Genomic DNA, 12714 nt, shown 5'->3' with positions numbered 1-12714 from the left:
TGTTGTACATGTTTTGGTAAGGAGCTGTTTGAGTCAGACCAGGACCGTATCATGGACCATGTGGAGATGGACATGGAGATGGTACCTGTGGTGAAGAATGCGGACATCATCAACATTGTGTCTGGACCAATCACCTCCACTCCTGACCTCCTGGCCAGGGCGCAGGCAACCACTGGACCGGCATCGGCTTCGGGTAAACATAGGAGTGGGATTGTGTGCGAGTGTTTGTTTCGGGGAGCTCTGAGCAATGGGTTGGGGTCAGGGGTGGATGCTGAAGTAAATTGATGTGATTGGATGGTGTAGTGTGAAAGTTCTTAATTCTGAAGGTCTTACCATCTTCCCTGCTGTAAAAACTAGGTAAGCCTTGTTACGTTTGGCTGACTGGGAGTGGGAGGTTGAAGGTCAAAGGCATTACCGCATGGTCCGACTGTGTGCGATGTCCCAGGTATGGGATGATCCACGCCGGTGGCAGGCAAATGGACAACGGTACCCTATATGTGTACCAAGGTCCGAGAGTCCTATGGATTCAATAACGTAGGTGAGTACTCTCTACCCTCGCTGGCCTATAGTAGAAAAGGATTTTGGACAATGGGTGAGTGGGTTTTCAATGAATGGGATATCTTTACTGGTTGAAGTAAAGGCATGTTTACTAAAGAATGTTGAAAATTACTGTTTTAATTTCTATCTCCCTCCCTCCCTCAGCAGGCTACTCTAAAGAGGAGTGTTTTGCGGGCCGTCCGACCCACAGGATCAGTGGTGTGTATGAGCTCCTAAAGGGTAAGGCTTCCATGGGCTTCTAGTGGCCTAAATCATTTCTTCTAGTGGCCTAATTCATTTCTTCTAGTGGCCCAATTCATTTCTTCTAGTGGCCCAATTCATTTCTTCTAGTGGCCTAATTCATTTCTTCTAGTGGCCTAATTTCAACCAGCACGTTAAATGTGCAACCAGAGGAAAACAACTGTAGACCACCTTTACTCCACACACAGAGACACGTACAAAGCTCTGCCTCGCCCTCCATTTGGTAAATCTGACCATAATTATATCCTCCTGATTCCTGCTTACAAGCAAAAACTAAAGCAGGAAGCACCCGTGACTCGTCAATAAAGAAGTAGTCAGATGACGCAGATGCTAAGCTACAGGACTGTTTTCCTAGCACAGACTGGAATATGTTCTGGGATTCTTCCGATGGCATTGAGGAGTACACCACATCAGTCACTGGCTTCATCAATAAGTGCATTGATGACGTCGTCCCCACAGTGACCGTACGTACATACCCCAACCAGAAGCTATGGATTACAGGCAACGTCCGCACTGAACTAAAGGGTAGAGCTGACATTTTCAAGGAGCGGGACTCTAACCCGGACGCTTATAAGAAATCTCGCTATGCCCAGACAAACCATCAAATAGGCAAAGTGTCAAAACAGGACTAAGCTTGAATCGTACTACAAAGGCTCCGACGCTCGTTGGATGTGGCAGGGCTTGCAAACTATTACAGACTACAAAGGAAAGCAAAACGCAAGCTGCCTAGTGACATGAGCCTACCAGACGAGTTAAATTACTTCTATACTCGTTTCGAGGCAAGCAACACTGAAGCATGCATGAGAGAATCAGCAGTTCCAGACGACTGTGATCACGCTCTCCGTAGCCGATGTGAGTAAGACCTTTAAACAGGTAAATTACCAGGAGGTGTACTCTGAGCATGCGCAGACCAACTGCCAAGTGTCTTCACTGACATTTTCAACCTGTCCCTGACTGAGTCTGTAATACCAACATGTTTCAAGCAGACCACCATAGTCCCTGTGCCCAAGAACACTAAGGTAACCTGCCTAAATGACTACTGACCCGTAGCACTCACGTCTGTAGCCATGAAGTGCTTTGAAAGGCTGGTCATGGCTCACATCAACACCATTATCCCAGAAACCCTAGACCCACTCCAATTTGCATACCGCCCCAACAGATCTACAGATGATGCAGTCTCTATTGCATTTTACACTGCCCTTTCCGAACTGGGGAAAAGGAAGACATAGGTGAGAATGCTATTGATTGACTACAGCTCAGTGTTCAACACAATAGTGCTGTCAAAGCTCATCACTTAGCTAAGCACCCTGGGACTAAAAACCTCCCTCTGCAACTGGATCCTGGACTTCCTGACGGGTCGCCCCCAGGTGGTAAGGGTAGATAACAACACATCTGCCATGCTGATCCTCAACACGGGGGCTCCTCAGGGGTGCGTTCTCAGTCCCCTCCTGTACTCCTTGTTCACCCTTGACTGCATGGCCAGGCACAACTCCAACACCATCATTAAGTTTGCCGACAACACAATAGCGGTAGGCCTGATCACCGACAACAATGAGACAGCCTATAGGGAGGAGGTCAGAGACCTGGTCATATGGTGCCAGGATAACAACCTTTCCCTCAACGTGATCAAGACAAATAAGATGATTGTGGACTACAGGAAAAGGAGTGCGCACAGTGCGTACAGCCCAGTACATCACTGGGGCAAAGCTTCCTGCCACTTCCTGCCATCCAGGACCTCCAGGCGGTGTAAGAGGAAGGCCCTAAAAATTGTGAAAGACTCCAGCCACCCTAGTCATAGACTGTTCTCTCTGCTACTGCAGGGCAAGTGGTACCGGAGCACCAAGTCTAGGTCCAAAAGGCTTTTTAAATAAAAACGTACCCCCTTTTTTCATCCCAATTTCGTAGTATCCAATTGTTTTTAGTAGTTACTATCTTGTCTCATCTCTACAAATCCCGTACGGGCTTGGGAGAGACGAAGGTCGAGAGTCATGCATCCTCCGAAACACAACCCAACCAAGCCACACTGCTTCTTAACACAGCGCGTATCCAACCCGGAATTCAGCCGCACCAATGTGTGGGAGGAAACACCGTGCCCCTAGCGACCTGGTCAGCATGCACTGCGCCCTGCCCGCCACAGGAGTCGCTAATGCGGGATAAGACAAGAATATCCCTACAGGCCAAACCCTCCCTAACCCGGACAACGCTAGGCAAATTGAGAGCTGTGGAGACGGGGGTTCTCGCCACGCGGAGAGAACTGTGCATCGGGGTTTAATGGCACAGGCATGGGCCCAGCCGAAGGTCTAGCGATGAGTAGCAGAGGGAGATGACAAGTTAGCCCCATGGACCTCCCAGGCGCGGCCGGCTGCGACAGAGCCTGGGCTCGAACCCAGAGTCTCTGGAGGCCAGAGTCTTAGACCACTGCACCACCCGGAAGGCCCATAAAGGCTTTTTAACAGCTTCTACCCCCAAGCCATAAGACTCCTGAACAGCTAATCAAATGGCTCTGTACCAGTACAGCATGTATATAGCCTCGCTGCTGCTCTTTAACTATTTGTTATTTTTAACTTATCTATTTTTTGCTCAACAATTATTTTTCATAAAACTGCATTGTTGGTTAAGCTTGTAAGTAAGCACCTGTTGTATGCGGCGCATGTGACAAATAACATTTAATTTGATGTTACACTACCACTGCTACTACTGGACCATCATGTTACACTACTACTGCTGCAACTGGACCATCATGTTACACTACTACTGGACCATCATGTTACACTACTACTGCTATTACTGGACCATCATGTTACACTACTACTGCTATTACTGGACCATCATGTTACACTACTACTGCTACTACTGGACCATCATGTTACACTACCACTGCTATTACTGGACCATCATGTTACACTACTACTGGACCATCACGGTACACTACTACTGGACCATCATGTTACACTACTACTGCTACTACTGGACCACCATGTTACACTACTACTGCTACTAATAGACCATCATGTTACACTACTACTGCTGCTACTGGACCATCATGTTACACTACTACTGCTGCTACTGGACCATCATGTTACACTACATTTACATTACATTTAAGTCATTTAGCAGACGCTCTTATCCAGAGCGACTTACAAATTGGTGCGTTCACCTTAAGACAAACAGTGGAACAGCCACTTTACAATAGTGCATCTAAATCTTTAAGGGGGGGACCATGAGAAGGATTACTTTATCCTATCCTAGGTATTCCTTAAAGAGGTGGGGTTTCAGGTGTCTCCGGAAGGTGGTGATTGACTCCGCTGTCCTGGCCATCATGTTACGTGAGGGAGTTTGTTCCACCATTGGGGGCCAGAGCAGCGAACAGTTTTGACTGGGCTGCGCGGGAACTGTACTTCCTCAGTGGTAGGGAGGCGAGCAGGCCAGAGGTGGATGAACGCAGTGCCCTTGTTTGGGTGTAGGGCCTGATCAGAGCCTGGAGGTACTGAGGTGCCGTTCCCCTCACAGCTCCGTCATGTTAGGCAAGCACCATGGTCTTGTAGCGGATGCGAGCTTCAACTGGAAGCCAGTGGAGAGAGCGGAGGAGCGGGGTGACGTGAGAGAACTTGGGAAGGTTGAACACCAGACGGGCTGCGGCGTTCTGGATGAGTTGTAGGGGTTTAATGGCACAGGCAGGGAGCCCAGCCAACAGCGAGTTGCAGTAATCCAGACGGGAGATGACAAGTGCCTGGATTAGGACCTGCGCCGCTTCCTGTGTGAGGCAGGGTCGTACTCTGCGGATGTTGTAGAGCATGAACCTACAGGAACGGGCCACCGCCTTGATGTTAGTTGAGAACGACAGGACCATTACACTACTACTACTGTTGTCCAGGATCACGCCAAGGTTCTTAGCGCTCTGGGAGGAGAACACAATGGAGTTGTCAACCGTGATGGCGAGATCATGGAACATCATGGCAGTCCTTCCCCGGGAGGAAGAGCAGCTCAGTCTTGCCGAGGTTCAGCTTGAGGTGGTGATCCGTCATCCACACTGATATGTCTGCCAGACATGCAGAGATGCGAATCGCCACCTGGTCATCAGAAGGGGGAAAGGAGAAGATTAATTGTGTGTCGTCTGCATAGCAATGATAGGAGAGACCATGTGAGGTTATGACAGAGCCAAGTGACTTGGTGTATAGCGAGAATAGGAGAGGGCCTAGAACAGAGCCCTGGGGGACGCCAGTGGTGAGAGCGCGTGGTGAGGAGACAGATTCTCGCCACGCCACCTGGTAGGAGCGACCTGTCAGGTAGGACGCAATCCAAATGCGTGGGCCGCGCACGGAGATGCCCAACTCGGAGAGGGTGGAGAGGAGGACTACTCTGATGGTTCACAGTATCGAAGGCAGCCGATAGGTCTAGAAGGATGAGAGCAGAGGAGAGAGAGTTAGCTTTAGCAGTGCGGAGCGCCTCCGTGATACAGAGAAGAGCAGTCTCAGTTGAATGACTAGTCTTGAAACCTGACTGATTTGGATCAAGGTCATTCTGAGAGAGATAGCGGGAGAGCTGGCCAAGGACGGCACGTTCAAGAGTTTTGGAGAGAAAAGAAAGAAGGGATACTGGTCTGTAGTTGTTGACATCGGAGGGATCGAGTGTAGGTTTTTTCAGAAGGGGTGCAACTCTCGCTCTCTTGAAGACGGAAGGGACGTTACACTACTAGCCAGCGGTCAGGGATGAGTTGATGAGCGAGGTGAGGTAAGGGAGAAGGTCTCCGGAAATGGTCTGGAGAAGAGAGGAGGGGATAGGGTCAAGCGGGCAGGTTGTTGGGCGGCCGGCCGTCACAAGACGCACTGCTACTGAGATTTCATCTGGAGAGAGAGGGGAGAAAGAGGTCAGAGCACAGGGTAGGGCAGTGTGAGCAGAACCAGCGGTGTCGTTTGACTTAGCAAACGAGGATCGGATGTCGTCGACCTTCTTTTCAAAATGGTTGACGAAGTCATCTGCAGAGAGGGAGGAGGGGGAGGAGGATTCAGGAGGGAGGAGAAGGTGGCAAAGAGCTTCCTAGGGTTAGAGGCAGATGCTTGGAATTTAGAGTGGTAGAAAGTGGCTTTAGCAGCAGCGACAGAAGAGGAAAATGTAGAGGAGGAGGGAGTGAAAGGATGCCAGGTCCGTTACAGGGAGGCGACCATCATGTTACACTACTACTGTTTTCCTCCATTTCCATCATGTTACTCGGCTGCTACTACTGGACCACCATGTTACACTACTACTGCTACTAATGGACCACCATGTTACACTACTACTGCTGCTACTGGACCATCATGTTACACTACTACTGGACCATCATGTTACACTACTACTGGACCATCATGTTACACTACTACTGCTGGACCATCATGTTACACTACTACTGGACCATCATGTTACACTACTACTGGACCATCATGTTACACTACTACTGCTACTAATGGACCATCACGTTACACTACTACTGCTACTAATGGACCATCATGTTACACTACTACTGGACCATCATGTTACACTACTACTGGACCATCATGTTACACTACTACTGCTACTAATGGACCATCATGTTACACTACTACTGGACCATCATGTTACACTACTACTGCTACTAATGGACCATCACGTTACACTACTACTGGACCATCATGTTACACTACTACTGGACCATCATGTTACACTACTACTGCTACTACTGGACCATCATGTTACACTACTACTGCTACTAATGGACCATCACGTTACACTACTACTGCTACTAATGGACCATCACGTTACACTACTACTGCTACTAATGGACCATCATGTTACACTACTACTGCTACTAATGGACCATCACGTTACACTACTAATGGACCATCATGTTACACTACTACTGGACCATCATGTTACACTACTACTGCTACTAATGGACCATCACGTTACACTACTACTGCTACTAATGGACCATCACGTTACACTACTACTGCTACTAATGGACCATCACGTTACACTACTACTGCTACTAATGGACCATCACGTTACACTACTACTGCTACTAATGGACCATCATGTTACACTACTACTACTGGACCATCATGTTACACTACTACTGCTGGACCATCATGTTACACTACTACTGCTACTAATGGACCATCACGTTACACTACTACTGGACCATCATGTTACACTACTACTGCTGGACCATCATGTTACACTACTACTGCTGGACCATCATGTTACACTACTACTGGACCATCATGTTACACTACTACTACTGGACCATCATGTTACTAACTGGACCATCACGTTACACTACTACTACTACTACTGACCATCATGTTACACTACTACTACTACTACTGGACCATCATGTTACACTACTACTGGACCATCATGTTACACTACTACTGGACCATCATGTTACACTACTACTGCTGGACCATCATGTTACACTACTACTGGACCATCATGTTACACTACTACTGGACCATCATGTTACACTACTACTGCTACTAATGGACCATCATGTTACACTACTACTGCTACTAATGGACCATCATGTTACACTACTACTGGACCATCATGTTACACTACTACTGCTACTAATGGACCATCACGCTACACTACTACTGGACCATCATGTTACACTACTACTGCTACTAATGGACCATCATGTTACACTACTACTGCTACTAATGGACCATCACGTTACACTACTACTGCTACTAATGGACCATCATGTTACACTACTACTGCTACTAATGGACCATCATGTTACACTACTACTTTACTACTGGACCATCATGTTACTAATGGACCATCACGTTACACTACTAATGGACCATCATGTTACACTACTACTGGACCATCATGTTACACTACTACTGCTACTAATGGACCATCACGTTACACTACTACTGCTACTAATGGACCATCACGTTACATTACTACTGCTACTAATGGACCATCATGTTACACTACTACTGCTACTAATGGACCATCACGTTACACTACTAATGGACCATCATGTTACACTACTACTGGACCATCATGTTACACTACTACTGGACCATCATGTTACACTACTACTGGACCATCATGTTACATTACTACTGGACCATCATGTTACACTACTACTACTGGACCATCATGTTACACTACTACTGCTGTAGTAGTACTACTAAGGCTGGACAGCTTCCAGGTTTTATTCACATGTAATGCCTTGGGAAAATACTGCTCTGTACTTACTGTTCAATACTCTATACAGTCTGATAATATCAGTCCCACATCATCATCATGTGTTGGTCTGAAACCACTCTTGTTTTAAGAGATGGAGGCGATTGAGAGATCGAACTCAAGGTTCCAAATTCCAAATGACATGTTCAAACTCCAGGTTAGGATCTAGTTTGCCAATCCAACTCATGGTTAGCTTTCAGTTGGCCATCTACCAGTGGCTGACTCAGCTTTTAATTGGCTCTGAGAATTTAGCACCATCTGTGGGATTTATTTTTGAAATGATACCCATGGTATATTAAAATACAGTTTTTCCATATGAAAACTATGAAACCTTCCGTGTAAGGGCCCAGTGACATAACATTATGTACGTACTTGCAGTGAATAGTCTCCTTTCTAGAGCCATCCTTGTATGACTGTTTTATTATAACATTCGAGACGTGTAGTCCACTTGTCATTCCAATCTCCTTTGCATTAGCGTAGCCTCTTCTGTAGCCTGTCAACTATGTGTCTGTCTATCCCTGTTCTCTCCTCTCTGCACAGACCATACAAACGCTCCACACCGCGTGGCCGCGGCCACCCTAATCTGGTGGTCCCAGCACGCACGACCCACGTGGAGTTCCAGGTCTCCGGTAGCCTCTGGAACTGCCGATCTGCGGCCAACAAGGCAGAGTTCATCTCAGCCTATGTCTCCCTCCAGTCCCTCGACTTCTTGGCACTGACGGAAACATGGATCACCACAGATAACATTGCTACTTCTACTGCTCTCTCTTCGTCCGCCCACGTGTTCTCGCACACCCCGAGAGCTTCTGGTCAGCGGGGTGGTGGCACCGGGATCCTCATCTCTCCCAAGTGGTCATTCTCTTTTCTCCCCTTACCCATCTGTCTATCGCCTCCTTTGAATTCCATGCTGTCACAGTTACCAGCCCTTTCAAGCTTAACATCCTTATCATTTATCGCCCTCCAGGTTCCCTCGGAGAGTTCATCAATGAGCTTGATGCCTTGATAAGCTCCTTTCCTGAGGACGGCTCACCTCTCACAGTTCTGGGCGACTTTAACCTCCCCACGTCTACCTTTGACTCATTCCTCTCTGCCTCCTTCTTTCCACTCCTCTCCTCTTTTGACCTCTCCCTCTCACCTTCCCCCCTACTCACAAGGCAGGCAATACGCTCGACCTCATCTTTACTAGATGCTGTTCTTCCACTAACCTCATTGCAACTCCCCTCCAAGTCTCCGACCACTACCTTGTATCCTTTTCCCTCTCGCTCTCATCCAACACTTCCCACACTGCCCCTACTCGGATGGTATCGCGCCGTCCCAACCTTCGCTCTCTCTCCCCCGCTACTCTCTCCTCTTCCATCCTATCATCTCTTCCCTCTGCTCAAACCTTCTCCAACCTATCTCCTGATTCTGCCTCCTCAACCCTCCTCTCCTCCCTTTCTGCATCCTTTGACTCTCTATGTCCCCTATCCTCCAGGCTGGCTCGGTCCTCCCCTCCCGCTCCGTGGCTCGACGACTCATTGCGAGCTCACAGAACAGGGCTCCGGGCAGCCGAGCGGAAATGGAGGAAAACTCGCCACCCTGCGGACCTGGCATCCTTTCACTCCCTCCTCTCTACATTTTCCTCTTCTGTCGCTGCTGCTAAAGCCACTTTCTACCACTCTAAATTCCAAGCATCTGCCTCTAACCCTAGGAAGCTCTTTGCCACCTTCTCCTCCCTCCTGAATCCTCCCCCCCTCCTCCCTCTCTGCAGATGACTTCGTCAACCATTTTGAAAAGAAGGTCGACGACATCCGATCCTCGTTTGCTAAGTCAAACGACACCGCTGGTTCTGCTCACACTGCCCTACCCTGTGCTCTGACCTCTTTCTCCCTCTCTCTCCAGATGAAATCTCGCGTCTTGTGACGGCCGGCCGCCCAACAACCTGCCCGCTTGACCCTATCCCCTCCTCTCTTCTCCAGACCATTTCCGGAGACCTTCTCCCTTACCTCACCTCGCTCATCAACTCATCCCTGACCGCTGGCTACGTCCCTTCCGTCTTCAAGAGAGCGAGAGTTGCACCCCTTCTGAAAAAACCTACACTCGATCCCTCCGATGTCAACAACTACAGACCAGTATCCCTTCTTTCTTTTCTCTCCAAAACCCTTGAACGTGCCGTCCTTGGCCAGCTCTCCCGCTATCTCTCTCAGAATGACCTTCTTGATCCAAATCAGCCAGGTTTCAAGACTAGTCATTCAACTGAGACTGCTCTTCTCTGTATCACGGAGGCGCTCCGCACTGCTAAAGCTAACTCTCTCTCCTCTGCTCTCATCCTTCTAGACCTATCGGCTGCCTTCGATACTGTGAACCATCAGATCCTCCTCTCCACCCTCTCCGAGTTGGGCATCTCCGGCGCGGCCCACGCTTGGATTGCGTCCTACCTGACAGGTCGCTCCTACCAGGTGGCGTGGCGAGAATCCGTCTCCTCACCACGTGCTCTCACCACTGGTGTCCCCCAGGGCTCTGTTCTAGGCCCTCTCCTATTCTCGCTATACACCAAGTCACTTGGCTCTGTCATAACCTCACATGGTCTCTCCTATCATTGCTATGCAGACGACACACAATTAATCTTCTCCTTTCCCCCTTCTGATGACCAGGTGGCGAATCGCATCTCTGCATGTCTGGCAGACATATCAGTGTGGATGACGGATCACCACCTCAAGCTGAACCTCGGCAAGACGGAGCTGCTCTTCCTCCCGGGGAAGGACTGCCCGTTCCATGATCTCGCCATCACGGTTGACAACTCCACTGTGTCCTCCTCCCAGAGCGCTAAGAACCTTGGCGTGATCCTGGACAACACCCTGTCATTCTCAACTAACATCAAGGCGGTGGCCCGTTCCTGTAGGTTCATGCTCTACAACATCCGCAGAGTACGACCCTGCCTCACACAGGAAGCGGCACAGGTCCTAATCCAGGCACTTGTCATCTCCCGTTTGGATAACTGCAACTCGCTGTTGGCTGGGCTCCCTGCCTGTGCCATTAAACCCCTACAACTCATCCAGAACGCCGCAGCCCGTCTGGTGTTCAACCTTCCCAAGTTCTCTCACGTCACCCCGCTCCTCCGCTCTCTCCACTGGCTTCCAGTTGAAGCTCGCATCCGCTACAAGACCATGGTGCTTGCCTACGGAGCTGTGAGGGGAACGGCACCTCAGTACCTCCAGGCTCTGATCAGGCCCTACACCCAAACAAGGGCACTGCGTTCATCCACCTCTGGCCTGCTCGCCTCCCTACCACTGAGGAAGTACAGTTCCCGCTCAGCCCAGTCAAAACTGTTCGCTGCTCTGGCCCCCAATGGTGGAACAAACTCCCTCACGACGCCAGGACAGCGGAGTCAATCACCACCTTCCGGAGACACCTGAAACCCCACCTCTTTAAGGAATACCTAGGATAGGATAAAGTAATCCTTCCCCCCTTTAAAGATTTAGATGCACTATTGTAAAGTGGCTGTTCCACTGGATGTCATAAGGTGAATGCACCAATTTGTAAGTCGCTCTGGATAAGAGCGTCTGCTAAATGACTTAAATGTAAATGTAAACACAGTGTTAAGTTTATCAAGAAACGCTAGTCCGTAAGCATCTCCTCTCCCCTGCACCTCCTCTGAAGTCATTACTGTGAATGTATTTTCACTTTCAGTCAACTTACTTATTCAAATATAATTGTTAAATATATAAAGTAACTAACTGCTGTCTCAGTTAATACTTTCAGTCATTACATTTGAAATAAACCAAGTAACTAACCCCAAGTGTCTGTCTGTTCTCTCCAGGCCGAGTTTCAGGCGTACCAACTGGTTCGGTCCAGTGGGGAGGAGTCTAACCTGGTGATGGAGAAGGTTGAGGTCGTGGACCTTACACCCTTCGGCAAGTTCATGGTTAAAGGGAAGGACACCCAAAAACAACTGGACAGACTGTTCGCTAACAGACTGTTCGCTAATGCCCAAGGTAAGGAACGCACTATGCCCAAGGTAAGGAAAACACTATGCCCAAGGTAAGGAAAGCACTATGCCCAAGGTAAGGAAAACACTATGCCCAAGGTAAGGAAAGCACTATGCCCAAGGTAAGGAAAGCACTATGCCCAAGGTAAGGAAAGCACTATGCCCAAGGTAAGGAAAGCACTATGCCCAAGGTAAGGATAACACTATGCCCAAGGTAAGGAAAACACTATGCCCAAGGTAAGGAAAACACTATGCCCAAGGTAAGGAAAACACTATGCCCAAGGTAAGGAAAACACTATGCCCAAGGTAAGGATAACACTATGCCCAAGGTAAGGAAAACACTATGCCCAAGGTAAGGAAAACACTATGCCCAAGGTAAGGAAAACACTATGCCCAAGGTAAGGATAACACTATGCCCAAGGTAAGGAAAAAACTATGCCCAAGGTAAGGATAACACTATATACAACTCACTGTATTAGTACTCAATGTTCTCTTATACCACATCTTACTGTATCTCACCAACACTATGCCCAAGGTGAGAGAAACTGAATGTGCCACTGCTTCACGCCAGGCTAAACTAATTCACTCTCATAGACCACTCACTGCACCCCTGTATGACTCCCAGTCTCTATGAAACTCACTACTGCCAACAGGTGGCAGTGTTGAGTTTGAACATAATGGCCTGATTGAGGTTGTTGGGCTTAGGAAGTATATTTATGTTCCTCTCTCTC

General features: G+C 48.6%; 1 pseudogene; it reads left to right on the top strand.

The window, feature by feature from the left end:
* Nucleotides 1-12714, top strand: part of LOC115146889 (dimethylglycine dehydrogenase, mitochondrial-like) — a 28517-nt pseudogene that overhangs the window by 14213 nt on the left and 1590 nt on the right.

The sequence above is a fragment of the Oncorhynchus nerka genome, linkage group LG19 (genome assembly GCF_034236695.1).
Source record: "Oncorhynchus nerka isolate Pitt River linkage group LG19, Oner_Uvic_2.0, whole genome shotgun sequence".
NCBI classification, from domain to species: domain Eukaryota; kingdom Metazoa; phylum Chordata; class Actinopteri; order Salmoniformes; family Salmonidae; genus Oncorhynchus; species Oncorhynchus nerka.
Note: the sequence above shows the minus strand (reverse complement) of the source record. Positions and strands in the feature narration are given on the sequence as shown.